This window comes from Schistocerca piceifrons, unplaced genomic scaffold, assembly GCF_021461385.2.
Source record: "Schistocerca piceifrons isolate TAMUIC-IGC-003096 unplaced genomic scaffold, iqSchPice1.1 HiC_scaffold_538, whole genome shotgun sequence".
Lineage (NCBI taxonomy): Eukaryota > Metazoa > Arthropoda > Insecta > Orthoptera > Acrididae > Schistocerca > Schistocerca piceifrons.
In genome coordinates this window covers 672,755-697,302 of record NW_025728775.1, presented here as the reverse complement: position 1 = coordinate 697,302, position 24,548 = coordinate 672,755, and the positions used below count along the sequence as shown (strand labels likewise).

Genomic DNA, 24,548 nt, shown 5'->3' with positions numbered 1-24,548 from the left:
TGGCTCATTGGAGGACAATACGACATAGGCAGGAAAATACTGTTCCCGCCCGGGATCGAACCGGGGACCTTCTGCGTGTGAAGCAGACGTGATAACCGCTACACTACGGAAACGACGGACCCCAGGAGTCCATCCTTGTTCACTCGAACTTGCCTCAGACTTTCTCTCGTCCGCGAATGCACACACGACAGTTCTTTTGTCAGCCTGGAACCCATCACAGCCGAGGGCTCAAGAAGTCTTCGGGGTGCTCGAGAGGGTGTCTGCCGTAGCACCCCTAACGAGATAGCGGCGTTTCGCGCAGTCGTTATTGCAAGTCATATCAGCAAAAGCAATCACTTTCTCAGCAGCAGGCAGTGCGAGCCCAGCGGCAGCTCTACATGAAGGTACCAGTAGCCCAGGAAGGCCGCCGACCGCGGGAATTCGCACCGCCCCCATCCCGCCAGCGTACACGAGACTTCCAGGGCACCCTGGACGACATCGAGGGACTGGAATAATTGGCATTCGCCGTGTCACAGGGCTCGTTGGTCTAGGGTTATGATTCCTGCTTAGGGTGCAGGAGGTCCCGGGTTCAAATCCCGGACGAGCCCTAGCGTTTTGTGCAAACTGATCGCACGTCAGTGGCTGAGTCAGCGCAAAAAGCTCGCCGTCAATATCAAATGAATTTCTTATTCGATGTGAGCAATTGACACTCGGGTCCGACGCGTGAAGGCGATTACGAAGGTTTCGGGTACAGATGGTAGCAGATGCATGTTAGTACGTCTTGCTTAAAGTGATGAAAAAGTGTTTCCGCCCGGGATCGAACCGGGGACCTTCTGCGTGTTAGGCAGACGTGATAACCGCTACACCACGGAAACTGCTTGTGTGCACCTTACTTCACAGACAACTTGTAGTGATGTTGCCATCGTAACTAAAAAATTCAATAAATGTGGTACTTGCAAAACGAAGGGACATGCAGCAGATCCACACACGACGTGGCTCATTGGAGGACAATACGACATAGGCAGGAAAATACTGTTCCCGCCCGGGATCGAACCGGGGACCTTCTGCGTGTGAAGCAGACGTGATAACCGCTACACTACGGAAACGACGGACCCCAGGAGTCCATCCTTGTTCACTCGAACTTGCCTCAGACTTTCTCTCGTCCGCGAATGCACACACGACAGTTCTTTTGTCAGCCTGGAACCCATCACAGCCGAGGGCTCAAGAAGTCTTCGGGGTGCTCGAGAGGGTGTCTGCCGTAGCACCCCTAACGAGATAGCGGCGTTTCGCGCAGTCGTTATTGCAAGTCATATCAGCAAAAGCAATCACTTTCTCAGCAGCAGGCAGTGCGAGCCCAGCGGCAGCTCTACATGAAGGTACCAGTAGCCCAGGAAGGCCGCCGACCGCGGGAATTCGCACCGCCCCCATCCCGCCAGCGTACACGAGACTTCCAGGGCACCCTGGACGACATCGAGGGACTGGAATAATTGGCATTCGCCGTGTCACAGGGCTCGTTGGTCTAGGGGTATGATTCCTGCTTAGGGTGCAGGAGGTCCCGGGTTCAAATCCCGGACGAGCCCTAGCGTTTTGTGCAAACTGATCGCACGTCAGTGGCTGAGTCAGCGCAAAAAGCTCGCCGTCAATATCAAATGAATTTCTTATTCGATGTGAGCAATTGACACTCGGGTCCGACGCGTGAAGGCGATTACGAAGGTTTCGGGTACAGATGGTAGCAGATGCATGTTAGTACGTCTTGCTTAAAGTGATGAAAAAGTGTTTCCGCCCGGGATCGAACCGGGGACCTTCTGCGTGTTAGGCAGACGTGATAACCGCTACACCACGGAAACTGCTTGTGTGCACCTTACTTCACAGACAACTTGTAGTGATGTTGCCATCGTAACTAAAAAATTCAATAAATGTGGTACTTGCAAAACGAAGGGACATGCAGCAGATCCACACACGACGTGGCTCATTGGAGGACAATACGACATAGGCAGGAAAATACTGTTCCCGCCCGGGATCGAACCGGGGACCTTCTGCGTGTGAAGCAGACGTGATAACCGCTACACTACGGAAACGACGGACCCCAGGAGTCCATCCTTGTTCACTCGAACTTGCCTCAGACTTTCTCTCGTCCGCGAATGCACACACGACAGTTCTTTTGTCAGCCTGGAACCCATCACAGCCGAGGGCTCAAGAAGTCTTCGGGGTGCTCGAGAGGGTGTCTGCCGTAGCACCCCTAACGAGATAGTGGCGTTTCGCGCAGTCGTTATTGCAAGTCATATCAGCAAAAGCAATCACTTTCTCAGCAGCAGGCAGTGCGAGCCCAGCGGCAGCTCTACATGAAGGTACCAGTAGCCCAGGAAGGCCGTCGACCGCGGGAATTCGCACCGCCCCCATCCCGCCAGCGTACACGAGACTTCCAGGGCACCCTGGACGACATCGAGGGACTGGAATAATTAGCATTCGCCGTGTCACGGGGCTCGTTGGTCTAGGGGTATGATTCCTGCTTAGGGTGCAGGAGGTCCCGGGTTCAAATCCCGGACGAGCCCTAGCGTTTTGTGCAAACTGATCGCACGTCAGTGGCTGAGTCAGCGCAAAAAGCTCGCCGTCAATATCAAATGAATTTCTTATTCGATGTGAGCAATTGACACTCGGGTCCCACGCGTGAAGGTGATTACGAAGGTTTCGGGTACAGATGGTAGCAGATGCATGTTAGTACGTCTTGCTTAAAGTGATGAAAAAGTGTTTCCGCCCGGGATCGAACCGGGGACCTTCCGCGTGTTAGGCAGACGTGATAACCGCTACACCACGGAAACTGCTTGTGTGCACCTTACTTCACAGACAACTTGTAGTGATGTTGCCATCGTAACTAAAAAATTCAATAAATGTGGTACTTGCAAAACGAAGGGACATGCAGCAGATCCACACACGACGTGGCTCATTGGAGGACAATACGACATAGGCAGGAAAATACTGTTCCCGCCCGGGATCGAACCGGGGACCTTCTGCGTGTGAAGCAGACGTGATAACCGCTACACTACGGAAACGACGGACCCCAGGAGTCCATCCTTGTTCACTCGAACTTGCCTCAGACTTTCTCTCGTCCGCGAATGCACACACGACAGTTCTTTTGTCAGCCTGGAACCCATCACAGCCGAGGGCTCAAGAAGTCTTCGGGGTGCTCGAGAGGGTGTCTGCCGTAGCACCCCTAACGAGATAGCGGCGTTTCGCGCAGTCGTTATTGCAAGTCATATCAGCAAAAGCAATCACTTTCTCAGCAGCAGGCAGTGCGAGCCCAGCGGCAGCTCTACATGAAGGTACCAGTAGCCCAGGAAGGCCGCCGACCGCGGGAATTCGCACCGCCCCCATCCCGCCAGCGTACACGAGACTTCCAGGGCACCCTGGACGACATCGAGGGACTGGAATAATTGGCATTCGCCGTGTCACAGGGCTCGTTGGTCTAGGGGTATGATTCCTGCTTAGGGTGCAGGAGGTCCCGGGTTCAAATCCCGGACGAGCCCTAGCGTTTTGTGCAAACTGATCGCACGTCAGTGGCTGAGTCAGCGCAAAAAGCTCGCCGTCAATATCAAATGAATTTCTTATTCGATGTGAGCAATTGACACTCGGGTCCGACGCGTGAAGGCGATTACGAAGGTTTCGGGTACAGATGGTAGCAGATGCATGTTAGTACGTCTTGCTTAAAGTGATGAAAAAGTGTTTCCGCCCGGGATCGAACCGGGGACCTTCTGCGTGTTAGGCAGACGTGATAACCGCTACACCACGGAAACTGCTTGTGTGCACCTTACTTCACAGACAACTTGTAGTGATGTTGCCATCGTAACTAAAAAATTCAATAAATGTGGTACTTGCAAAACGAAGGGACATGCAGCAGATCCACACACGACGTGGCTCATTGGAGGACAATACGACATAGGCAGGAAAATAATGTTCCCGCCCGGGATCGAACCGGGGACCTTCTGCGTGTGAAGCAGACGTGATAACCGCTACACTACGGAAACGACGGACCCCAGGAGTCCATCCTTGTTCACTCGAACTTGCCTCAGACTTTCTCTCGTCCGCGAATGCACACACGACAGTTCTTTTGTCAGCCTGGAACCCATCACAGCCGAGGGCTCAAGAAGTCTTCGGGGTGCTCGAGAGGGTGTCTGCCGTAGCACCCCTAACGAGATAGCGGCGTTTCGCGCAGTCGTTATTGCAAGTCATATCAGCAAAAGCAATCACTTTCTCAGCAGCAGGCAGTGCGAGCCCAGCGGCAGCTCTACATGAAGGTACCAGTAGCCCAGGAAGGCCGCCGACCGCGGGAATTCGCACCGCCCCCATCCCGCCAGCGTACACGAGACTTCCAGGGCACCCTGGACGACATCGAGGGACTGGAATAATTGGCATTCGCCGTGTCACAGGGCTCGTTGGTCTAGGGGTATGATTCCTGCTTAGGGTGCAGGAGGTCCCGGGTTCAAATCCCGGACGAGCCCTAGCGTTTTGTGCAAACTGATCGCACGTCAGTGGCTGAGTCAGCGCAAAAAGCTCGCCGTCAATATCAAATGAATTTCTTATTCGATGTGAGCAATTGACACTCGGGTCCGACGCGTGAAGGCGATTACGAAGGTTTCGGGTACAGATGGTAGCAGATGCATGTTAGTACGTCTTGCTTAAAGAGATGAAAAAGTGTTTCCGCCCGGGATCGAACCGGGGACGTTCTGCGTGTTAGGCAGACGTGATAACCGCTACACCACGGAAACTGCTTGTGTGCACCTTACTTCACAGACAACTTGTAGTGATGTTGCCATCGTAACTAAAAAATTCAATAAATGTGGTACTTGCAAAACGAAGGGACATGCAGCAGATCCACACACGACGTGGCTCATTGGAGGACAATACGACATAGGCAGGAAAATACTGTTCCCGCCCGGGATCGAACCGGGGACCTTCTGCGTGTGAAGCAGACGTGATAACCGCTACACTACGGAAACGACGGACCCCAGGAGTCCATCCTTGTTCACTCGAACTTGCCTCAGACTTTCTCTCGTCCGCGAATGCACACACGACAGTTCTTTTGTCAGCCTGGAACCCATCACAGCCGAGGGCTCAAGAAGTCTTCGGGGTGCTCGAGAGGGTGTCTGCCGTAGCACCCCTAACGAGATAGCGGCGTTTCGCGCAGTCGTTATTGCAAGTCATATCAGCAAAAGCAATCACTTTCTCAGCAGCAGGCAGTGCGAGCCCAGCGGCAGCTCTACATGAAGGTACCAGTAGCCCAGGAAGGCCGCCGACCGCGGGAATTCGCACCGCCCCCATCCCGCCAGCGTACACGAGACTTCCAGGGCACCCTGGACGACATCGAGGGACTGGAATAATTGGCATTCGCCGTGTCACAGGGCTCGTTGGTCTAGGGGTATGATTCCTGCTTAGGGTGCAGGAGGTCCCGGGTTCAAATCCCGGACGAGCCCTAGCGTTTTGTGCAAACTGATCGCACGTCAGTGGCTGAGTCAGCGCAAAAAGCTCGCCGTCAATATCAAATGAATTTCTTATTCGATGTGAGCAATTGACACTCGGGTCCGACGCGTGAAGGCGATTACGAAGGTTTCGGGTACAGATGGTAGCAGATGCATGTTAGTACGTCTTGCTTAAAGTGATGAAAAAGTGTTTCCGCCCGGGATCGAACCGGGGACCTTCTGCGTGTTAGGCAGACGTGATAACCGCTACACCACGGAAACTGCTTGTGTGCACCTTACTTCACAGACAACTTGTAGTGATGTTGCCATCGTAACTAAAAAATTCAATAAATGTGGTACTTGCAAAACGAAGGGACATGCAGCAGATCCACACACGACGTGGCTCATTGGAGGACAATACGACATAGGCAGGAAAATACTGTTCCCGCCCGGGATCGAACCGGGGACCTTCTGCGTGTGAAGCAGACGTGATAACCGCTACACTACGGAAACGACGGACCCCAGGAGTCCATCCTTGTTCACTCGAACTTGCCTCAGACTTTCTCTCGTCCGCGAATGCACACACGACAGTTCTTTTGTCAGCCTGGAACCCATCACAGCCGAGGGCTCAAGAAGTCTTCGGGGTGCTCGAGAGGGTGTCTGCCGTAGCACCCCTAACGAGATAGCGGCGTTTCGCGCAGTCGTTATTGCAAGTCATATCAGCAAAAGCAATCACTTTCTCAGCAGCAGGCAGTGCGAGCCCAGCGGCAGCTCTACATGAAGGTACCAGTAGCCCAGGAAGGCCGCCGACCGCGGGAATTCGCACCGCCCCCATCCCGCCAGCGTACACGAGACTTCCAGGGCACCCTGGACGACATCGAGGGACTGGAATAATTAGCATTCGCCGTGTCACGGGGCTCGTTGGTCTAGGGGTATGATTCCTGCTTAGGGTGCAGGAGGTCCCGGGTTCAAATCCCGGACGAGCCCTAGCGTTTTGTGCAAACTGATCGCACGTCAGTGGCTGAGTCAGCGCAAAAAGCTCACCGTCAATATCAAATGAATTTCTTATTCGATGTGAGCAATTGACACTCGGGTCCGACGCGTGAAGGCGATTACGAAGGTTTCGGGTACAGATGGTAGCAGATGCATGTTAGTACGTCTTGCTTAAAGTGATGAAAAAGTGTTTCCGCCCGGGATCGAACCGGGGACCTTCCGCGTGTTAGGCAGACGTGATAACCGCTACACCACGGAAACTGCTTGTGTGCACCTTACTTCACAGACAACTTGTAGTGATGTTGCCATCGTAACTAAAAAATTCAATAAATGTGGTACTTGCAAAACGAAGGGACATGCAGCAGATCCACACACGACGTGGCTCATTGGAGGACAATACGACATAGGCAGGAAAATACTGTTCCCGCCCGGGATCGAACCGGGGACCTTCTGCGTGTGAAGCAGACGTGATAACCGCTACACTACGGAAACGACGGACCCCAGGAGTCCATCCTTGTTCACTCGAACTTGCCTCAGACTTTCTCTCGTCCGCGAATGCACACACGACAGTTCTTTTGTCAGCCTGGAACCCATCACAGCCGAGGGCTCAAGAAGTCTTCGGGGTGCTCGAGAGGGTGTCTGCCGTAGCACCCCTAACGAGATAGCGGCGTTTCGCGCAGTCGTTATTGCAAGTCATATCAGCAAAAGCAATCACTTTCTCAGCAGCAGGCAGTGCGAGCCCAGCGGCAGCTCTACATGAAGGTACCAGTAGCCCAGGAAGGCCGCCGACCGCGGGAATTCGCACCGCCCCCATCCCGCCAGCGTACACGAGACTTCCAGGGCACCCTGGACGACATCGAGGGACTGGAATAATTAGCATGCGCCGTGTCACGGGGCTCGTTGGTCTAGGGGTATGATTCCTGCTTAGGGTGCAGGAGGTCCCGGGTTCAAATCCCGGACGAGCCCTAGCGTTTTGTGCAAACTGATCGCACGTCAGTGGCTGAGTCAGCGCAAAAAGCTCGCCGTCAATATCAAATGAATTTCTTATTCGATGTGAGCAATTGACACTCGGGTCCGACGCGTGAAGGCGATTACGAAGGTTTCGGGTACAGATGGTAGCAGATGCATGTTAGTACGTCTTGCTTAAAGTGATGAAAAAGTGTTTCCGCCCGGGATCGAACCGGGGACCTTCCGCGTGTTAGGCAGACGTGATAACCGCTACACCACGGAAACTGCTTGTGTGCACCTTACTTCACAGACAACTTGTAGTGATGTTGCCATCGTAACTAAAAAATTCAATAAATGTGGTACTTGCAAAACGAAGGGACATGCAGCAGATCCACACACGACGTGGCTCATTGGAGGACAATACGACATAGGCAGGAAAATACTGTTCCCGCCCGGGATCGAACCGGGGACCTTCTGCGTGTGAAGCAGACGTGATAACCGCTACACTACGGAAACGACGGACCCCAGGAGTCCATCCTTGTTCACTCGAACTTGCCTCAGACTTTCTCTCGTCCGCGAATGCACACACGACAGTTCTTTTGTCAGCCTGGAACCCATCACAGCCGAGGGCTCAAGAAGTCTTCGGGGTGCTCGAGAGGGTGTCTGCCGTAGCACCCCTAACGAGATAGCGGCGTTTCGCGCAGTCGTTATTGCAAGTCATATCAGCAAAAGCAATCACTTTCTCAGCAGCAGGCAGTGCGAGCCCATCGGCAGCTCTACATGAAGGTACCAGTAGCCCAGGAAGGCCGCCGACCGCGGGAATTCGCACCGCCCCCATCCCGCCAGCGTACACGAGACTTCCAGGGCACCCTGGACGACATCGAGGGACTGGAATAATTGGCATTCGCCGTGTCACAGGGCTCGTTGGTCTAGGGGTAGCAGTTCCGCTTTAGACGCCGTGCAGTGTGGACGTGCCTAGTCTTCCGCTCCGCCGTAGCGTTACGTATAGTGGACTATCGTTTTTGTTTACGTGTTGTGTTGCAACTTCTGAGAGTGTTTCTCCGTCGTTGTTTCGTACCTTGTGCTACTTTCTGTCCTTATTTCAGTGTTTTTTGTGTAGCGGTTTCGACCGCATATTTTGAAAATGTCGTCCCAGGTTATTCCTCGTCAGGCTACAGTTAGTTTTGCTTTTGACAAGTCAACCCGCCATGTGCAACCTAGTTCTCTTGAGATACATGATTGGTTGGTAGATACCTTTGGTGTTCATTCGGATCAGGTGCACACTGCTTATTTTGATTCCGAACTATATGTTTTCTTTGTTAAGTTTATGGACCCACTTCAGGTTGATAAAATTCTTTCTAAATATGGTCATCAAGTTCTCTTTCGGCATCGGGATGATTCTGTAAGTACCGTGCTGCTTTCCAATGCTTCCATCACGTATACCAATGTTCGTGTTTACAACCTTCCACCGGAGGTGGATAATGTCTATCTTAAGGAGGGTCTACAGAAGTATGGTGATGTAAAGAGCATTCGCCTTGAACGCTGGTCAAGCCAACATCGCCTGCAATGTTACAGTGGTATTCGTTCAGTCGAAATGCACGTTAAGCAGAATATTCCATCTCACCTGCAGATCGGTGGATATCGTGTCCATGTAACATATAGTGGTCAGGTGGGCACCTGTTTTTTGTGCAATGAAAGTGGTCACGTGCGTACCGACTGTCCGCGGAGAGTTTTTGTTTTAAAAAATTCTCTCGAACAGCGTCGCAAGTTAACGGTCGCTGACCTCGTTGCAGGTGGTTCTGCTCTTGGTGTAGCACAGTCCAGTGGTAGTAGCGCCCCTCCACAGGTTTTGCGCACCCCTGATACAGAATTTCCTCCTTTGCGTGCTAAATCTGATGTTGTTCCGTCTGTCCCTCAGGTGGGTGTGCCACTTTTGAATAATAAGAGGCGTCGCCCACACGATGGAAATAGTACGGATGAGGATCTCCCTGAGATTCCCCAGTCCGAGCGACCGGCATCCTCCGAGCCACTGTGTACTGTAGCTGCTCCCTGCCCTCCTGAGGTAGCGGTTCCGGTGGCGGCTGCTGGCGCCCCTCCGGCCTCCGACGCAGCTTCTCTCGAGCCGGGTCGTCGGTCGGGCCTGTTGGCGCCGTCTTCCGAACCGACTTCGATGTCACAACAAGTGGAGCCGCGACAACTTCCTGCTTCGCTGCCCCATACCTCTGCCAGCGGAGCTGCTCCGCTTCCTTCCAACTCTACGGCCTCGGACCTTCCTGCTCACGTTTCGCCTCCGTGCAGTCCATGTTTGCCGGAAGCTAGTCCAGGTGTTGACCATTCCGTTTTGTCGGATGTTTCCCCCGCGACCCCGGATCCCGCATGTGGACCGGCGCGGGTGGTGTCGGATACAGAACTTGACCCTCCTACGTCACCGGCGGCTGAAGTTACCTTGCCCGTCAGCCGACGCAAGTTACGCGTTCAGCCGAACGTTAATGCTGTTCGTAAAAAACCGAAACGTAAGGGATCCGCGGAACGGGGTAGCAGTCCCCCTCCCTCGGATGCCTCTGTCACCCCTGCTATGGACTGTGACGCTGGTGCGTCGGTGTAGGTGATTTGTTTTCTCGCTTTTCTCTCTATGGTTCAAGCATACACCTTTCTTACCTTAAATGTTAACCGTATTGAGTCCGACGTTCGCATTGCCTCTTTGCGACAGTTTATTTACGACGCCTGTGCGGACGTAGTGTTTTTGCAGGAAGTGTTGTTTTCTGATCTCTCTCTACCTGGATATCAAACTGTTTTTAATGTCGCGCCGGAATATTCAACAGGAACTGCTCTTTTCTTTCGAGAGGGCATTCCTATTACTGACATTGAATTCCTTGACTCTGGCCGTGGGATTGGTTGTCGTCTTTTTGATCTCCGCCTCGTTGTTTTGTATGCCCCCTCTGGTTCGGGTCACACTGTGGCTCGATCGCGCTTTTATAAAGAAGAGCTTATTTATCTTTTGCGCCAGAGTCCTCGGAGTCTCCTGCTCGGAGGCGATTTTAATTGTGTTTTACGCCCTGCAGACCAGTCCCCCAATTTTAATTATTGCCGTGATTTACATGACTTAGTTCGTACGATGCATCTGCGTGATGTTTGGGAACACAAATATCCAACCCTGGTGAAATATACGTTTTTTACCGCGTCCTCATGCAGTAGACTCGACAGATTCTATTTATCTGATTTTTTATGTGATAAAATTCTTTCTGTCGATGTTATTCCTACTAGTTTTTCTGACCATTGTGCTTTTACTGCAACTGTAAATCTTAGTCGCCAACCTGCAAAACTTTATCGTTCCCAGTGGATGTTAAATGTTTCCCACCTTGCCGACAGTGCTATGGATGATGTTATAAGTGGCGTGTGGGAGCGATGTCTTCGCTCTGTCCCGCGATACCCCTCCTTGCTGGTTTGGTGGACTGCGTTTGCCAAGCCCAAGATTCGTCAGACTTTGATTTTCTACTGTGCTGCTAGGACGCGTGATTTTAAGAACACGTATGAATATTACTACTCTGTCCTGCGTGAACTATATGACGCGGCGGGTACCTCTCCACTGCGGATCCATGATGTTCGTCGTATTAAAGCCAAGCTCTTGAGCCTTAAACGACGACAGATGGATGGTCTGCGAGTTAAGTCGAAACCTCACTCTCTTGTTGAAGGTGAACTGACATCCTTGTACCACCTGCTACGGCATCAGACTCGTCGTCGTCGCTCCTTCATCTCTTCTCTTACGGTGGATGATGGACGACAGCTTATTGCACAGGAGGAAATGGTTCGTGCTCTTCATCAGTATTACACTAGTCTATATTCTGCCGATGATTCTGGTGAGTCTCTTTCGGATGATGTCTTTGGGGATCTAACTGCGACGATCGCGCCTGACGCGAACGGCGAATTTCTCCGGGAGTTCCAGGTAGATGATGTTTTCGATTTTATTGCTCGCTCTCCGTCCAGTAAATCGCCGGGTCCAGACGGCCTGCCTAAAGAATTTTATCTCCGTTTTTGGCCTCTTTTGGGTGGCATTTTTACGCAGATTTTAAATGAGATTGTCAGGGGGATGGATGTGCCTGCCGATTTTAAAGTAGGGAAAATTGTTTTAATCCCGAAGTCCTCTGGTCGTTTATCTGCTGCCAATCTTCGTCCGCTCACATTGCTGAATTTTGACTATAAGACAGCTGCTAGAGCGCTCAATAGCCGGCTGTCTTCTCTGCTTCGGGGTGTGATTGGTGCACATCAATGTTGTTTTCATGATAGATCTATTCTGACACCAGTAGCCGAATATCGGGATGTTGTCTCGGTTGCGGCGGTTACAAACGTACATTGTGCCTTTGCCTTCCTTGATTTTTATAAGGCTTTTGATCACGTCAGTCATGTGTTTTTAGATCGTGTTTTAGGTACAATAGGTTTTAACGCTTCATCACGTGGTGTTCTTGGCAATTTGTATAGGGGAATAACAGCTCGGGTGTCAGTCAATGGGCAGCTGACGCCGCCCATTGCTATCCGCCGCGGAGTGCCTCAGGGTAGTCCGCTCTCTATGTCTTTATTCGTATTGTCCCTGGAACCGCTGCTTCGGACTATTGCTCTCAAGCTTCAGGGTATGTCCCTCTCTGGTGGGAAGCTCTCTGTTAAGGCATATGCGGATGATGTCGTTGTTCTCCTCTGTCAACGTGATGATATCCCGTTGTTGAAAGGGGCGGTTGATGCATACTGTCGTGTCTCTGGAGCGCGTCTCAATCAGGGTAAATGTAAGTTCCTTGATATTCGAGGATTTCGCGATGCTGACGTCCCTTGGGCCACTTTTGTCGATCGCCATACGTCCTTGGGGATTATCATTGATCGGTGTCCTCTAAAAATGGCGGCTCTCAATTGGAAATCTGTCACCGAGAAGATACAGGGGGCTCTGATGGTCCATGAGCAGCGCTCTGCTACCATTTTGCAAAAAGTCAGAATTTTAGACACCTACGTTCTATGTAAAGCTTATTATGTTGCTCAGCTGTTCCCACTTCCCATGATGGTGGCGAAAAGGTTGCGCCAATTGTCTAGCAGGTTTATATGGAAGGGCCATCTATTCAAGTTACGTTACGAGGTAATGACGAAACCGCGTCTCTCCGGAGGCTTGGGCCTCTCTGACATTACTCGCAAGGCGTCTGCTTTGTACGTCCGCCGAACGACTCTAATTGTTACGCAAGAAGTGACTTCAATTACATCCAGGCTTTTTACTGTTGTGCGTCCGGCGAGCCTTGCTCCACCTGTCGATGTCGGACGCCTAAATTTTAAGTTGAAACACATTCGGGAATTTTACATTGCGGTGAGTTACCTCGGTGACGTCTTCTTGCGGCGACCGGTGCCAACGACCAAGAGCTTGATTGCCCGCTGGGAGGGGCTGGCCGGTCCCAATCCAATAGAACTGGCGTCTCCATCTGTGTCCTGGAGCAACGTCTGGAAGAACGTTAGTCTGCCGATCCACTCTATGGCCGTGGCGTCCACGTGGTATAGGGTAATAAATAATTTGGTTCCCACCAATGTACGACTGCACCGTATTGGTCTTTCTGACACGGACACCTGTACTCGGTGTGGTCTCCTGGATACCCTTGAACATCGATTCACCTGCTGTGGGCACCTTGCTAATTGGCGTTGGCTCAGGAAACAACTTGCTTTTGTCACTAGGTCTGCTGAAGCCGCTTATACTATTGACATCATCGTCCGGCCCGATTCTTCCTTTTTTCCGCGGACGAAGCTCCATACCGTCATGTGGTTGATTGGCCATTTCGTACATTTTGTCAACAGTTGTCATGAAGAGGATGGACACCTAGCGTTTCGGCAGTACATGCTTACTGCTTACTGGCAGCGCTTGCGATTGCCAGGCCTCCGAGATGATTTTGCCAATATGCTTAGCCTGACATTTGAAAGAGAGGGTGTTGGCTAAGGTCACCTGTGTGAGCCATTTTCTTTTATACTGTTTCTGGATTTGCCGCCTTTATATATGTTTCTTCTCTACACCAGGACTGAAGTTTTCGTGTTTTAATCTTTATTTCAGTCAGCAGTCTACATTATATAGTCATGTTTTCGGATTTTAATTTCAGTACTGTAAAAAAAAAAAAAAAAAAAAAAGGGGTATGATTCCTGCTTAGGGTGCAGGAGGTCCCGGGTTCAAATCCCGGACGAGCCCTAGCGTTTTGTGCAAACTGATCGCACGTCAGTGGCTGAGTCAGCGCAAAAAGCTCGCCGTCAATATCAAATGAATTTCTTATTCGATGTGAGCAATTGACACTCGGGTCCGACGCGTGAAGGCGATTACGAAGGTTTCGGGTACAGATGGTAGCAGATGCATGTTAGTACGTCTTGCTTAAAGTGATGAAAAAGTGTTTCCGCCCGGGATCGAACCGGGGACCTTCTGCGTGTTAGGCAGACGTGATAACCGCTACACCACGGAAACTGCTTGTGTGCACCTTACTTCACAGACAACTTGTAGTGATGTTGCCATCGTAACTAAAAAATTCAATAAATGTGGTACTTGCAAAACGAAGGGACATGCAGCAGATCCACACACGACGTGGCTCATTGGAGGACAATACGACATAGGCAGGAAAATACTGTTCCCGCCCGGGATCGAACCGGGGACCTTCTGCGTGTGAAGCAGACGTGATAACCGCTACACTACGGAAACGACGGACCCCAGGAGTCCATCCTTGTTCACTCGAACTTGCCTCAGACTTTCTCTCGTCCGCGAATGCACACACGACAGTTCTTTTGTCAGCCTGGAACCCATCACAGCCGAGGGCTCAAGAAGTCTTCGGGGTGCTCGAGAGGGTGTCTGCCGTAGCACCCCTAACGAGATAGCGGCGTTTCGCGCAGTCGTTATTGCAAGTCATATCAGCAAAAGCAATCACTTTCTCAGCAGCAGGCAGTGCGAGCCCAGCGGCAGCTCTACATGAAGGTACCAGTAGCCCAGGAAGGCCGCCGACCGCGGGAATTCGCACCGCCCCCATCCCGCCAGCGTACACGAGACTTCCAGGGCACCCTGGACGACATCGAGGGACTGGAATAATTGGCATTCGCCGTGTCACAGGGCTCGTTGGTCTAGGGGTATGATTCCTGCTTAGGGTGCAGGAGGTCCCGGGTTCAAATCCCGGACGAGCCCTAGCGTTTTGTGCAAACTGATCGCACGTCAGTGGCTGAGTCAGCGCAAAAAGCTCGCCGTCAATATCAAATGAATTTCTTATTCGATGTGAGCAATTGACACTCGGGTCCGACGCGTGAAGGCGATTACGAAGGTTTCGGGTACAGATGGTAGCAGATGCATGTTAGTACGTCTTGCTTAAAGTGATGAAAAAGTGTTTCCGCCCGGGATCGAACCGGGGACCTTCTGCGTGTTAGGCAGACGTGATAACCGCTACACCACGGAAACTGCTTGTGTGCACCTTACTTCACAGACAACTTGTAGTGATGTTGCCATCGTAACTAAAAAATTCAATAAATGTGGTACTTGCAAAACGAAGGGACATGCAGCAGATCCACACACGACGTGGCTCATTGGAGGACAATACGACATAGGCAGGAAAATACTGTTCCCGCCCGGGATCGAACCGGGGACCTTCTGCGTGTGAAGCAGACGTGATAACCGCTACACTACGGAAACGACGGACCCCAGGAGTCCATCCTTGTTCACTCGAACTTGCCTCAGACTTTCTCTCGTCCGCGAATGCACACACGACAGTTCTTTTGTCAGCCTGGAACCCATCACAGCCGAGGGCTCAAGAAGTCTTCGGGGTGCTCGAGAGGGTGTCTGCCGTAGCACCCCTAACGAGATAGCGGCGTTTCGCGCAGTCGTTATTGCAAGTCATATCAGCAAAAGCAATCACTTTCTCAGCAGCAGGCAGTGCGAGCCCAGCGGCAGCTCTACATGAAGGTACCAGTAGCCCAGGAAGGCCGCCGACCGCGGGAATTCGCACCGCCCCCATCCCGCCAGCGTACACGAGACTTCCAGGGCACCCTGGACGACATCGAGGGACTGGAATAATTAGCATTCGCCGTGTCACGGGGCTCGTTGGTCTAGGGGTATGATTCCTGCTTAGGGTGCAGGAGGTCCCGGGTTCAAATCCCGGACGAGCCCTAGCGTTTTGTGCAAACTGATCGCACGTCAGTGGCTGAGTCAGCGCAAAAAGCTCGCCGTCAATATCAAATGAATTTCTTATTCGATGTGAGCAATTGACACTCGGGTCCGACGCGTGAAGGCGATTACGAAGGTTTCGGGTACAGATGGTAGCAGATGCATGTTAGTACGTCTTGCTTAAAGTGATGAAAAAGTGTTTCCGCCCGGGATCGAACCGGGGACCTTCTGCGTGTTAGGCAGACGTGATAACCGCTACACCACGGAAACTGCTTGTGTGCACCTTACTTCACAGACAACTTGTAGTGATGTTGCCATCGTAACTAAAAAATTCAATAAATGTGGTACTTGCAAAACGAAGGGACATGCAGCAGATCCACACACGACGTGGCTCATTGGAGGACAATACGACATAGGCAGGAAAATACTGTTCCCGCCCGGGATCGAACCGGGGACCTTCTGCGTGTGAAGCAGACGTGATAACCGCTACACTACGGAAACGACGGACCTCAGGAGTCCATCCTTGTTCACTCGAACTTGCCTCAGACTTTCTCTCGTCCGCGAATGCACACACGACAGTTCTTTTGTCAGCCTGGAACCCATCACAGCCGAGGGCTCAAGAAGTCTTCGGGGTGCTCGAGAGGGTGTCTGCCGTAGCACCCCTAACGAGATAGCGGCGTTTCGCGCAGTCGTTATTGCAAGTCATATCAGCAAAAGCAATCACTTTCTCAGCAGCAGGCAGTGCGAGCCCAGCGGCAGCTCTACATGAAGGTACCAGTAGCCCAGGAAGGCCGCCGACCGCGGGAATTCGCACCGCCCCCATCCCGCCAGCGTACACGAGACTTCCAGGGCACCCTGGACGACATCGAGGGACTGGAATAATTAGCATTCGCCGTGTCACGGGGCTCGTTGGTCTAGGGGTATGATTCCTGCTTAGGGTGCAGGAGGTCCCGGGTTCAAATCCCGGACGAGCCCTAGCGTTTTGTGCAAACTGATCGCACGTCAGTGGCTGAGTCAGCGCAAAAAGCTCGCCGTCAATATCAAATGAATTTCTTATTCGATGTGAGCAATTGACACTCGGGTCCGACGCGTGAAGGCGATTACGAAGGTTTCGGGTACAGATGGTAGCAGATGCATGTTAGTACGTCTTGCTTAAAGTGATGAAAAAGTGTTTCCGCCCGGGATCGAACCGGGGACCTTCTGCGTGTTAGGCAGACGTGATAACCGCTACACCACGGAAACTGCTTGTGTGCACCTTACTTCACAGACAACTTGTAGTGAGGTTGCCATCGTAACTAAAAAATTCAATAAATGTGGTACTTGCAAAACGAAGGGACATGCAGCAGATCCACACACGACGTGGCTCATTGGAGGACAATACGACATAGGCAGGAAAATACTGTTCCCGCCCGGGATCGAACCGGGGACCTTCTGCGTGTGAAGCAGACGTGATAACCGCTACACTACGGAAACGACGGACCCCAGGAGTCCATCCTTGTTCACTCGAACTTGCCTCAGACTTTCTCTCGTCCGCGAATGCACACACGACAGTTCTTTTGTCAGCCTGGAACCCATCACAGCCGAGGGCTCAAGAAGTCTTCGGGGTGCTCGAGAGGGTGTCTGCCGTAGCACCCCTAACGAGATAGCGGCGTTTCGCGCAGTCGTTATTGCAAGTCATATCAGCAAAAGCAATCACTTTCTCAGCAGCAGGCAGTGCGAGCCCAGCGGCAGCTCTACATGAAGGTACCAGTAGCCCAGGAAGGCCGCCGACCGCGGGAATTCGCACCGCCCCCATCCCGCCAGCGTACACGAGACTTCCAGGGCACCCTGGACGACATCGAGGGACTGGAATAATTAGCATTCGCCGTGTCACGGGGCTCGTTGGTCTAGGGGTATGATTCCTGCTTAGGGTGCAGGAGGTCCCGGGTTCAAATCCCGGACGAGCCCTAGCGTTTTGTGCAAACTGATCGCACGTCAGTGGCTGAGTCAGCGCAAAAAGCTCGCCGTCAATATCAAATGAATTTCTTATTCGATGTGAGCAATTGACACTCGGGTCCGACGCGTGAAGGCGATTACGAAGGTTTCGGGTACAGATGGTAGCAGATGCATGTTAGTACGTCTTGCTTAAAGTGATGAAAAAGTGTTTCCGCCGGGGATCGAACCGGGGACCTTCCGCGTGTTAGGCAGACGTGATAACCGCTACACCACGGAAACTGCTTGTGTGCACCTTACTTCACAGACAACTTGTAGTGATGTTGCCATCGTAACTAAAAAATTCAATAAATGTGGTACTTGCAAAACGAAGGGACATGCAGCAGATCCACACACGACGTGGCTCATTGGAGGACAATACGACATAGGCAGGAAAATACTGTTCCCGCCCGGGATCGAACCGGGGACCTTCTGCGTGTGAAGCAGACGTGATAACCGCTACACTACGGAAACGACGGACCCCAGGAGTCCATCCTTGTTCACTCGAACTTGCCTCAGACTTTCTCTCGTCCGCGAATGCACACACGACAGTTCTTTTGTCAGCCTGGAACCCATCACAGCCGAGGGCTCAAGAAGTCTTCGGGGTGCTCGAGAGGGTGTCTGCCGTAGCACCCCTAACGAGATAGCGGCGTTTCGCGCAGTCGTTATTGCAAGTCATATCAGCAAAAGCAATCACTTTCTCAGCAGCAGGCAGTGCGAGCCCAGCGGCAGCTCTACATGAAGGTACCAGTAGCCCAGGAAGGCCGCCGACCGCGGGAATTCGCACCGCCCCCATCCCGCCAGCGTACACGAGACTTCCAGGGCACCCTGGACGACATCGAGGGACTGGAATAATTGGCATTCGCCGTGTCACAGGGCTCGTTGGTCTAGGGGTATGATTCCTGCTTAGGGTGCAGGAGGTCCCGGGTTCAAATCCCGGACGAGCCCTAGCGTTTTGTGCAAACTGATCGCACGTCAGTGGCTGAGTCAGCGCAAAAAGCTCGCCGTCAATATCAAATGAATTTCTTATTCGATGTGAGCAATTGACACTCGGGTCCGACGCGTGAAGGCGATTACGAAGGTTTCGGGTACAGATGGTAGCAGATGCATGTTAGTACGTCTTGCTTAAAGTGATGAAAAAGTGTTTCCGCCCGGGATCGAACCGGGGACCTTCTGCGTGTTAGGCAGACGTGATAACCGCTACACCACGGAAACTGCTTGTGTGCACCTTACTTCACAGACAACTTGTAGTGATGTTGCCATCGTAACTAAAAAATTCAATAAATGTGGTACTTGCAAAACGAAGGGACATGCAGCAGATCCACACACGACGTGGCTCATTGGAGGACAATACGACATAGGCAGGAAAATACTGTTCCCGCCCGGGATCGAACCGGGGACCTTCTGCGTGTGAAGCAGACGTGATAACCGCTACACTACGGAAACGACGGACCCCAGGAGTCCATCCTTGTTCACTCGAACTTGCCTCAGACTTTCTCTCGTCCGCGAATGCACACACGACAGTTCTTTTGTCAGCCTGGAACCCATCACAGCCGAGGGCTCAAGAAGTCTTCGGGGTGCTCGAGAGGGTGTCTGCCGTAGCACCCCTAACGAGATAGCGGCGTTTCGCGCAGTCGTTATTGCAAGTCATATCAGCAAAAGCAATCACTTTCTCAGCAGCAGGCAGTGCGAGCCCAGCGGCAGCTCTACATGAAGGTACCAGTAGCCCAGGAAGGCCGCCGACCGCGGGAATTCGCACCGCCCCCATCCCGCCAGCGTACACGAGACTTCCAGGGCACCCTGGACGACATCGAGGGACTGGAATAATTAGCATTCGCCGTGTCACGGGGCTCGTTGGTCTAGGGGTATGATTCCTGCTTAGGGTGCAGGAGGTCCCGGGTTCAAATCCCGGACGAGCCCTAGCGTTTTGTGCAAACTGATCGCACGTCAGTGGCTGAGTCAGCGCAAAAAGCTCGCCGTCAATATCAAATGAAATTCTTATTCGATGTGAGCAATTGACACTCGGGTCCCACGCGTGAAGGCGATTACGAAGGTTTCGGGTACAGATGGTAGCATATGCATGATAGTACGTCTTGCTTAAAGTGATGAAAAAGTGTTTCCGCCCGGGATCGAACCGGGGACCTTCCGCGTGTTAGGCAGACGTGATAACCGCTACACCACGGAAACTGCTTGTGTGCACCTTACTTCACAGACAACTTGTAGTGATGTTGCCATCGTAACTAAAAAATTCAATAAATGTGGTACTTGCAAAACGAAGGGACATGCAGCAGATCCACACACGACGTGGCTCATTGGAGGACAATACGACATAGGCAGGAAAATACTGTTCCCGCCCGGGATCGAACCGGGGACCTTCTGCGTGTGAAGCAGACGTGATAACCGCTACACTACGGAAACGACGGACCCCAGGAGTCCATCCTTGTTCACTCGAACTTGCCTCAGACTTTCTCTCGTCCGCGAATGCACACACGACAGTTCTTTTGTCAGCCTGGAACCCATCACAGCCGAGGGCTCAAGAAGTCTTCGGGGTGCTCGAGAGGGTGTCTGCCGTAGCACCCCTAACGAGATAGCGGCGTTTCGCGCAGTCGTTATTGCAAGTCATATCAGCAAAAGCAATCACTTTCTCAGCAGCAGGCAGTGCGAGCCCAGCGGCAGCTCTACATGAAGGTACCAGTAGCCCAGGAAGGCCGCCGACCGCGGGAATTCGCACCGCCCCCATCCCGCCAGCGTACACGAGACTTCCAGGGCACCCTGGACGACATCGAGGGACTGGAATAATTGGCATTCGCCGTGTCACAGGGCTCGTTGGTCTAGGGGTATGATTCCTGCTTAGGGTGCAGGAGGTCCCGGGTTCAAATCCCGGACGAGCCCTAGCGTTTTGTGCAAACTGATCGCACGTCAGTGGCTGAGTCAGCGCAAAAAGCTCGCCGTCAATATCAAATGAATTTCTTATTCGATGTGAGCAATTGACACTCGGGTCCGACGCGTGAAGGCGATTACGAAGGTTTCGGGTACAGATGGTAGCAGATGCATGTTAGTACGTCTTGCTTAAAGTGATGAAAAAGTGTTTCCGCCCGGGATCGAACCGGGGATCTTCTGCGTGTTAGGCAGACGTGATAACCGCTACACCACGGAAACTGCTTGTGTGCACCTTACTTCACAGACAACTTGTAGTGATGTTGCCATCGTAACTAAAAAATTCAATAAATGTGGTACTTGCAAAACGAAGGGACATGCAGCAGATCCACACACGACGTGGCTCATTGGAGGACAATACGACATAGGCAGGAAAATACTGTTCCCGCCCGGGATCGAACCGGGGACCTTCTGCGTGTGAAGCAGACGTGATAACCGCTACACTACGGAAACGACGGACCCCAGGAGTCCATCCTTGTTCACTCGAACTTGCCTCAGACTTTCTCTCGTCCGCGAATGCACACACGACAGTTCTTTTGTCAGCCTGGAACCCATCACAGCCGAGGGCTCAAGAAGTCTTCGGGGTGCTCGAGAGGGTGTCTGCCGTAGCACCCCTAACGAGATAGCGGCGTTTCGCGCAGTCGTTATTGCAAGTCATATCAGCAAAAGCAATCACTTTCTCAGCAGCAGGCAGTGCGAGCCCAGCGGCAGCTCTACATGAAGGTACCAGTAGCCCAGGAAGGCCGCCGACCGCGGGAATTCGCACCGCCCCCATCCCGCCAGCGTACACGAGACTTCCAGGGCACCCTGGACGACATCGAGGGACTGGAATAATTGGCATTCGCCGTGTCACAGGGCTCGTTGGTCTAGGGGTATGATTCCTGCTTAGGGTGCAGGAGGTCCCGGGTTCAAATCCCGGACGAGCCCTAGCGTTTTGTGCAAACTGATCGCACGTCAGTGGCTGAGTCAGCGCAAAAAGCTCGCCGTCAATATCAAATGAAATTCTTATTCGATGTGAGCAATTGACACTCGGGTCCCACGCGTGAAGGCGATTACGAAGGTTTCGGGTACAGATGGTAGCATATGCATGATAGTACGTCTTGCTTAAAGTGATGAAAAAGTGTTTCCGCCCGGGATCGAACCGGGGACCTTCCGCGTGTTAGGCAGACGTGATAACCGCTACACCACGGAAACTGCTTGTGTGCACCTTACTTCACAGACAACTTGTAGTGATGTTGCCATCGTAACTAAAAAATTCAATAAATGTGGTACTTGCAAAACGAAGGGACATGCAGCAGATCCACACACGACGTGGCTCATTGGAGGACAATACGACATAGGCAGGAAAATACTGTTCCCGCCCGGGATCGAACCGGGGACCTTCTGCGTGTGAAGCAGACGTGATAACCGCTACACTACGGAAACGACGGACCCCAGGAGTCCATCCTTGTTCACTCGAACTTGCCTCAGACTTTCTCTCGTCCGCGAATGCACACACGACAGTTCTTTTGTCAGCCTGGAACCCATCACAGCCGAGGGCTCAAGAAGTCTTCGGGGTGCTCGAGAGGGTGTCTGCCGTAGCACCCCTAACGAGATAGCGGCGTTTCGCGCAGTCGTTATTGCAAGTCATATCAGCAAAAGCAATCACTTTCTCAGCAGCAGGCAGTGCGAGCCCAGCGGCAGCTCTACATGAAGGTACCAGTAGCCCAGGAAGGCCGCCGACCGCGGGAATTCGCACCGCCCCCATCCCGCCAGCGTACACGAGACTTCCAGGGCACCCTGGACGACATCGAGGGACTGGAATAATTGGCATTCGCCGTGTCACAGGGCTCGTTGGTCTAGGGGTATGATTCCTGCTTAGGGTGCAGGAGGTCCCGGGTTCAAATCCCGGACGAGCCCTAGCGTTTTGTGCAAACTGATCGCACGTCAGTGGCTGAGTCAGCGCAAAAAGCTCGCCGTCAATATCAAATGAATTTCTTATTCGATGTGAGCAATTGACACTCGGGTCCGACGCGTGAAGGCGATTACGAAGGTTTCGGGTACAGATGGTAGCAGATGCATGTTAGTACGTCTTGCTTAAAGTGATGAAAAAGTGTTTCCGCCCGGGATCGAACCGGGGATCTTCTGCGTGTTAGGCAGACGTGATAACCGCTACACCACGGAAACTGCTTGTGTGCACCTTACTTCACAGACAACTTGTAGTGATGTTGCCATCGTAACTAAAAAATTCAATAAATGTGGTACTTGCAAAACGAAGGGACATGCAGCAGATCCACACACGACGTGGCTCATTGGAGGACAATACGACATAGGCAGGAAAATACTGTTCCCGCCCGGGATCGAACCGGGGACCTTCTGCGTGTGAAGCAGACGTGATAACCGCTACACTACGGAAACGACGGACCCCAGGAGTCCATCCTTGTTCACTCGAACTTGCCTCAGACTTTCTCTCGTCCGCGAATGCACACACGACAGTTCTTTTGTCAGCCTGGAACCCATCACAGCCGAGGGCTCAAGAAGTCTTCGGGGTGCTCGAGAGGGTGTCTGCCGTAGCACCCCTAACGAGATAGCGGCGTTTCGCGCAGTCGTTATTGCAAGTCATATCAGCAAAAGCAATCACTTTCTCAGCAGCAGGCAGTGCGAGCCCAGCGGCAGCTCTACATGAAGGTACCAGTAGCCCAGGAAGGCCGCCGACCGCGGGAATTCGCACCGCCCCCATCCCGCCAGCGTACACGAGACTTCCAGGGCACCCTGGACGACATCGAGGGACTGGAATAATTGGCATTCGCCGTGTCACAGGGCTCGTTGGTCTAGGGGTATGATTCCTGCTTAGGGTGCAGGAGGTCCCGGGTTCAAATCCCGGACGAGCCCTAGCGTTTTGTGCAAACTGATCGCACGTCAGTGGCTGAGTCAGCGCAAAAAGCTCGCCGTCAATATCAAATGAATTTCTTATTCGATGTGAGCAATTGACACTCGGGTCCGACGCGTGAAGGCGATTACGAAGGTTTCGGGTACAGATGGTAGCAGATGCATGTTAGTACGTCTTGCTTAAAGTGATGAAAAAGTGTTTCCGCCCGGGATCGAACCGGGGACCTTCTGCGTGTTAGGCAGACGTGATAACCGCTACACCACGGAAACTGCTTGTGTGCACCTTACTTCACAGACAACTTGTAGTGATGTTGCCATCGTAACTAAAAAATTCAATAAATGTGGTACTTGCAAAACGAAGGGACATGCAGCAGATCCACACACGACGTGGCTCATTGGAGGACAATACGACATAGGCAGGAAAATACTGTTCCCGCCCGGGATCGAACCGGGGACCTTCTGCGTGTGAAGCAGACGTGATAACCGCTACACTACGGAAACGACGGACCCCAGGAGTCCATCCTTGTTCACTCGAACTTGCCTCAGACTTTCTCTCGTCCGCGAATGCACACACGACAGTTCTTTTGTCAGCCTGGAACCCATCACAGCCGAGGGCTCAAGAAGTCTTCGGGGTGCTCGAGAGGGTGTCTGCCGTAGCACCCCTAACGAGATAGCGGCGTTTCGCGCAGTCGTTATTGCAAGTCATATCAGCAAAAGCAATCACTTTCTCAGCAGCAGGCAGTGCGAGCCCAGCGGCAGCTCTACATGAAGGTACCAGTAGCCCAGGAAGGCCGCCGACCGCGGGAATTCGCACCGCCCCCATCCCGCCAGCGTACACGAGACTTCCAGGGCACCCTGGACGACATCGAGGGACTGGAATAATTAGCATTCGCCGTGTCACGGGGCTCGTTGGTCTAGGGGTATGATTCCTGCTTAGGGTGCAGGAGGTCCCGGGTTCAAATCCCGGACGAGCCCTAGCGTTTTGTGCAAACTGATCGCACGTCAGTGGCTGAGTCAGCGCAAAAAGCTCGCCGTCAATATCAAATGAATTTCTTATTCGATGTGAGCAATTGACACTCGGGTCCGACGCGTGAAGGCGATTACGAAGGTTTCGGGTACAGATGGTAGCAGATGCATGTTAGTACGTCTTGCTTAAAGTGATGAAAAAGTGTTTCCGCCCGGGATCGAACCGGGGACCTTCTGCGTGTTAGGCAGACGTGATAACCGCTACACCACGGAAACTGCTTGTGTGCACCTTA

At 52.5% G+C, this 24,548-nt stretch overlaps 59 non-coding genes across 59 annotated transcripts; 19 read left to right on the top strand and 40 right to left on the bottom strand.

Moving 5' to 3' along the window:
- Nucleotides 1-40: 40 nt before the first annotated feature.
- Trnav-cac lies at nucleotides 41-113 on the bottom strand. Its single transcript has one exon. It is a non-coding gene; the product is annotated as a tRNA-Val (tRNA).
- Nucleotides 114-515: 402 nt separating this feature from the next.
- Nucleotides 516-587, top strand: Trnap-agg. The gene has a single exon. It is a non-coding gene; the product is annotated as a tRNA-Pro (tRNA).
- Nucleotides 588-781: 194 nt separating this feature from the next.
- On the bottom strand, nucleotides 782-854 carry Trnav-aac. The gene has a single exon. It is a non-coding gene; the product is annotated as a tRNA-Val (tRNA).
- Nucleotides 855-1,012: 158 nt separating this feature from the next.
- Nucleotides 1,013-1,085, bottom strand: Trnav-cac. Its single transcript has one exon. It is a non-coding gene; the product is annotated as a tRNA-Val (tRNA).
- Nucleotides 1,086-1,487: 402 nt separating this feature from the next.
- Trnap-agg lies at nucleotides 1,488-1,559 on the top strand. Its single transcript has one exon. It is a non-coding gene; the product is annotated as a tRNA-Pro (tRNA).
- A 194-nt stretch (nucleotides 1,560-1,753) lies between these two features.
- Trnav-aac lies at nucleotides 1,754-1,826 on the bottom strand. Its single transcript has one exon. It is a non-coding gene; the product is annotated as a tRNA-Val (tRNA).
- A 158-nt stretch (nucleotides 1,827-1,984) lies between these two features.
- Nucleotides 1,985-2,057, bottom strand: Trnav-cac. The gene has a single exon. It is a non-coding gene; the product is annotated as a tRNA-Val (tRNA).
- A 402-nt stretch (nucleotides 2,058-2,459) lies between these two features.
- Trnap-agg lies at nucleotides 2,460-2,531 on the top strand. The gene has a single exon. It is a non-coding gene; the product is annotated as a tRNA-Pro (tRNA).
- Nucleotides 2,532-2,725: 194 nt separating this feature from the next.
- On the bottom strand, nucleotides 2,726-2,798 carry Trnav-aac. The gene has a single exon. It is a non-coding gene; the product is annotated as a tRNA-Val (tRNA).
- A 158-nt stretch (nucleotides 2,799-2,956) lies between these two features.
- On the bottom strand, nucleotides 2,957-3,029 carry Trnav-cac. Its single transcript has one exon. It is a non-coding gene; the product is annotated as a tRNA-Val (tRNA).
- Nucleotides 3,030-3,431: 402 nt separating this feature from the next.
- Nucleotides 3,432-3,503, top strand: Trnap-agg. The gene has a single exon. It is a non-coding gene; the product is annotated as a tRNA-Pro (tRNA).
- Nucleotides 3,504-3,697: 194 nt separating this feature from the next.
- Nucleotides 3,698-3,770, bottom strand: Trnav-aac. Its single transcript has one exon. It is a non-coding gene; the product is annotated as a tRNA-Val (tRNA).
- Nucleotides 3,771-3,928: 158 nt separating this feature from the next.
- Trnav-cac lies at nucleotides 3,929-4,001 on the bottom strand. The gene has a single exon. It is a non-coding gene; the product is annotated as a tRNA-Val (tRNA).
- Nucleotides 4,002-4,403: 402 nt separating this feature from the next.
- Nucleotides 4,404-4,475, top strand: Trnap-agg. The gene has a single exon. It is a non-coding gene; the product is annotated as a tRNA-Pro (tRNA).
- A 194-nt stretch (nucleotides 4,476-4,669) lies between these two features.
- Nucleotides 4,670-4,742, bottom strand: Trnav-aac. Its single transcript has one exon. It is a non-coding gene; the product is annotated as a tRNA-Val (tRNA).
- Nucleotides 4,743-4,900: 158 nt separating this feature from the next.
- Trnav-cac lies at nucleotides 4,901-4,973 on the bottom strand. The gene has a single exon. It is a non-coding gene; the product is annotated as a tRNA-Val (tRNA).
- Nucleotides 4,974-5,375: 402 nt separating this feature from the next.
- Nucleotides 5,376-5,447, top strand: Trnap-agg. The gene has a single exon. It is a non-coding gene; the product is annotated as a tRNA-Pro (tRNA).
- Nucleotides 5,448-5,641: 194 nt separating this feature from the next.
- Trnav-aac lies at nucleotides 5,642-5,714 on the bottom strand. Its single transcript has one exon. It is a non-coding gene; the product is annotated as a tRNA-Val (tRNA).
- Nucleotides 5,715-5,872: 158 nt separating this feature from the next.
- On the bottom strand, nucleotides 5,873-5,945 carry Trnav-cac. Its single transcript has one exon. It is a non-coding gene; the product is annotated as a tRNA-Val (tRNA).
- Nucleotides 5,946-6,347: 402 nt separating this feature from the next.
- Trnap-agg lies at nucleotides 6,348-6,419 on the top strand. The gene has a single exon. It is a non-coding gene; the product is annotated as a tRNA-Pro (tRNA).
- Nucleotides 6,420-6,613: 194 nt separating this feature from the next.
- On the bottom strand, nucleotides 6,614-6,686 carry Trnav-aac. Its single transcript has one exon. It is a non-coding gene; the product is annotated as a tRNA-Val (tRNA).
- Nucleotides 6,687-6,844: 158 nt separating this feature from the next.
- Nucleotides 6,845-6,917, bottom strand: Trnav-cac. The gene has a single exon. It is a non-coding gene; the product is annotated as a tRNA-Val (tRNA).
- A 402-nt stretch (nucleotides 6,918-7,319) lies between these two features.
- Trnap-agg lies at nucleotides 7,320-7,391 on the top strand. Its single transcript has one exon. It is a non-coding gene; the product is annotated as a tRNA-Pro (tRNA).
- A 194-nt stretch (nucleotides 7,392-7,585) lies between these two features.
- Trnav-aac lies at nucleotides 7,586-7,658 on the bottom strand. The gene has a single exon. It is a non-coding gene; the product is annotated as a tRNA-Val (tRNA).
- Nucleotides 7,659-7,816: 158 nt separating this feature from the next.
- Trnav-cac lies at nucleotides 7,817-7,889 on the bottom strand. The gene has a single exon. It is a non-coding gene; the product is annotated as a tRNA-Val (tRNA).
- Nucleotides 7,890-13,766: 5,877 nt separating this feature from the next.
- Trnav-aac lies at nucleotides 13,767-13,839 on the bottom strand. The gene has a single exon. It is a non-coding gene; the product is annotated as a tRNA-Val (tRNA).
- Nucleotides 13,840-13,997: 158 nt separating this feature from the next.
- On the bottom strand, nucleotides 13,998-14,070 carry Trnav-cac. The gene has a single exon. It is a non-coding gene; the product is annotated as a tRNA-Val (tRNA).
- A 402-nt stretch (nucleotides 14,071-14,472) lies between these two features.
- Trnap-agg lies at nucleotides 14,473-14,544 on the top strand. The gene has a single exon. It is a non-coding gene; the product is annotated as a tRNA-Pro (tRNA).
- Nucleotides 14,545-14,738: 194 nt separating this feature from the next.
- On the bottom strand, nucleotides 14,739-14,811 carry Trnav-aac. The gene has a single exon. It is a non-coding gene; the product is annotated as a tRNA-Val (tRNA).
- Nucleotides 14,812-14,969: 158 nt separating this feature from the next.
- Nucleotides 14,970-15,042, bottom strand: Trnav-cac. The gene has a single exon. It is a non-coding gene; the product is annotated as a tRNA-Val (tRNA).
- Nucleotides 15,043-15,444: 402 nt separating this feature from the next.
- Trnap-agg lies at nucleotides 15,445-15,516 on the top strand. Its single transcript has one exon. It is a non-coding gene; the product is annotated as a tRNA-Pro (tRNA).
- A 194-nt stretch (nucleotides 15,517-15,710) lies between these two features.
- Nucleotides 15,711-15,783, bottom strand: Trnav-aac. The gene has a single exon. It is a non-coding gene; the product is annotated as a tRNA-Val (tRNA).
- A 158-nt stretch (nucleotides 15,784-15,941) lies between these two features.
- On the bottom strand, nucleotides 15,942-16,014 carry Trnav-cac. Its single transcript has one exon. It is a non-coding gene; the product is annotated as a tRNA-Val (tRNA).
- Nucleotides 16,015-16,416: 402 nt separating this feature from the next.
- On the top strand, nucleotides 16,417-16,488 carry Trnap-agg. Its single transcript has one exon. It is a non-coding gene; the product is annotated as a tRNA-Pro (tRNA).
- Nucleotides 16,489-16,682: 194 nt separating this feature from the next.
- On the bottom strand, nucleotides 16,683-16,755 carry Trnav-aac. The gene has a single exon. It is a non-coding gene; the product is annotated as a tRNA-Val (tRNA).
- A 158-nt stretch (nucleotides 16,756-16,913) lies between these two features.
- Trnav-cac lies at nucleotides 16,914-16,986 on the bottom strand. The gene has a single exon. It is a non-coding gene; the product is annotated as a tRNA-Val (tRNA).
- Nucleotides 16,987-17,388: 402 nt separating this feature from the next.
- Trnap-agg lies at nucleotides 17,389-17,460 on the top strand. The gene has a single exon. It is a non-coding gene; the product is annotated as a tRNA-Pro (tRNA).
- Nucleotides 17,461-17,654: 194 nt separating this feature from the next.
- Nucleotides 17,655-17,727, bottom strand: Trnav-aac. Its single transcript has one exon. It is a non-coding gene; the product is annotated as a tRNA-Val (tRNA).
- Nucleotides 17,728-17,885: 158 nt separating this feature from the next.
- Trnav-cac lies at nucleotides 17,886-17,958 on the bottom strand. Its single transcript has one exon. It is a non-coding gene; the product is annotated as a tRNA-Val (tRNA).
- Nucleotides 17,959-18,360: 402 nt separating this feature from the next.
- Trnap-agg lies at nucleotides 18,361-18,432 on the top strand. The gene has a single exon. It is a non-coding gene; the product is annotated as a tRNA-Pro (tRNA).
- A 194-nt stretch (nucleotides 18,433-18,626) lies between these two features.
- On the bottom strand, nucleotides 18,627-18,699 carry Trnav-aac. The gene has a single exon. It is a non-coding gene; the product is annotated as a tRNA-Val (tRNA).
- Nucleotides 18,700-18,857: 158 nt separating this feature from the next.
- Nucleotides 18,858-18,930, bottom strand: Trnav-cac. The gene has a single exon. It is a non-coding gene; the product is annotated as a tRNA-Val (tRNA).
- Nucleotides 18,931-19,332: 402 nt separating this feature from the next.
- Nucleotides 19,333-19,404, top strand: Trnap-agg. The gene has a single exon. It is a non-coding gene; the product is annotated as a tRNA-Pro (tRNA).
- A 194-nt stretch (nucleotides 19,405-19,598) lies between these two features.
- Nucleotides 19,599-19,671, bottom strand: Trnav-aac. The gene has a single exon. It is a non-coding gene; the product is annotated as a tRNA-Val (tRNA).
- A 158-nt stretch (nucleotides 19,672-19,829) lies between these two features.
- Trnav-cac lies at nucleotides 19,830-19,902 on the bottom strand. The gene has a single exon. It is a non-coding gene; the product is annotated as a tRNA-Val (tRNA).
- Nucleotides 19,903-20,304: 402 nt separating this feature from the next.
- Nucleotides 20,305-20,376, top strand: Trnap-agg. The gene has a single exon. It is a non-coding gene; the product is annotated as a tRNA-Pro (tRNA).
- Nucleotides 20,377-20,570: 194 nt separating this feature from the next.
- On the bottom strand, nucleotides 20,571-20,643 carry Trnav-aac. Its single transcript has one exon. It is a non-coding gene; the product is annotated as a tRNA-Val (tRNA).
- A 158-nt stretch (nucleotides 20,644-20,801) lies between these two features.
- On the bottom strand, nucleotides 20,802-20,874 carry Trnav-cac. The gene has a single exon. It is a non-coding gene; the product is annotated as a tRNA-Val (tRNA).
- A 402-nt stretch (nucleotides 20,875-21,276) lies between these two features.
- Nucleotides 21,277-21,348, top strand: Trnap-agg. Its single transcript has one exon. It is a non-coding gene; the product is annotated as a tRNA-Pro (tRNA).
- Nucleotides 21,349-21,542: 194 nt separating this feature from the next.
- On the bottom strand, nucleotides 21,543-21,615 carry Trnav-aac. Its single transcript has one exon. It is a non-coding gene; the product is annotated as a tRNA-Val (tRNA).
- A 158-nt stretch (nucleotides 21,616-21,773) lies between these two features.
- Nucleotides 21,774-21,846, bottom strand: Trnav-cac. Its single transcript has one exon. It is a non-coding gene; the product is annotated as a tRNA-Val (tRNA).
- A 402-nt stretch (nucleotides 21,847-22,248) lies between these two features.
- Trnap-agg lies at nucleotides 22,249-22,320 on the top strand. The gene has a single exon. It is a non-coding gene; the product is annotated as a tRNA-Pro (tRNA).
- A 194-nt stretch (nucleotides 22,321-22,514) lies between these two features.
- Nucleotides 22,515-22,587, bottom strand: Trnav-aac. Its single transcript has one exon. It is a non-coding gene; the product is annotated as a tRNA-Val (tRNA).
- Nucleotides 22,588-22,745: 158 nt separating this feature from the next.
- Nucleotides 22,746-22,818, bottom strand: Trnav-cac. Its single transcript has one exon. It is a non-coding gene; the product is annotated as a tRNA-Val (tRNA).
- Nucleotides 22,819-23,220: 402 nt separating this feature from the next.
- On the top strand, nucleotides 23,221-23,292 carry Trnap-agg. The gene has a single exon. It is a non-coding gene; the product is annotated as a tRNA-Pro (tRNA).
- A 194-nt stretch (nucleotides 23,293-23,486) lies between these two features.
- Trnav-aac lies at nucleotides 23,487-23,559 on the bottom strand. Its single transcript has one exon. It is a non-coding gene; the product is annotated as a tRNA-Val (tRNA).
- Nucleotides 23,560-23,717: 158 nt separating this feature from the next.
- Trnav-cac lies at nucleotides 23,718-23,790 on the bottom strand. Its single transcript has one exon. It is a non-coding gene; the product is annotated as a tRNA-Val (tRNA).
- A 402-nt stretch (nucleotides 23,791-24,192) lies between these two features.
- On the top strand, nucleotides 24,193-24,264 carry Trnap-agg. The gene has a single exon. It is a non-coding gene; the product is annotated as a tRNA-Pro (tRNA).
- A 194-nt stretch (nucleotides 24,265-24,458) lies between these two features.
- Nucleotides 24,459-24,531, bottom strand: Trnav-aac. Its single transcript has one exon. It is a non-coding gene; the product is annotated as a tRNA-Val (tRNA).
- Between the last annotated feature and the right edge of the window lie 17 nt (nucleotides 24,532-24,548).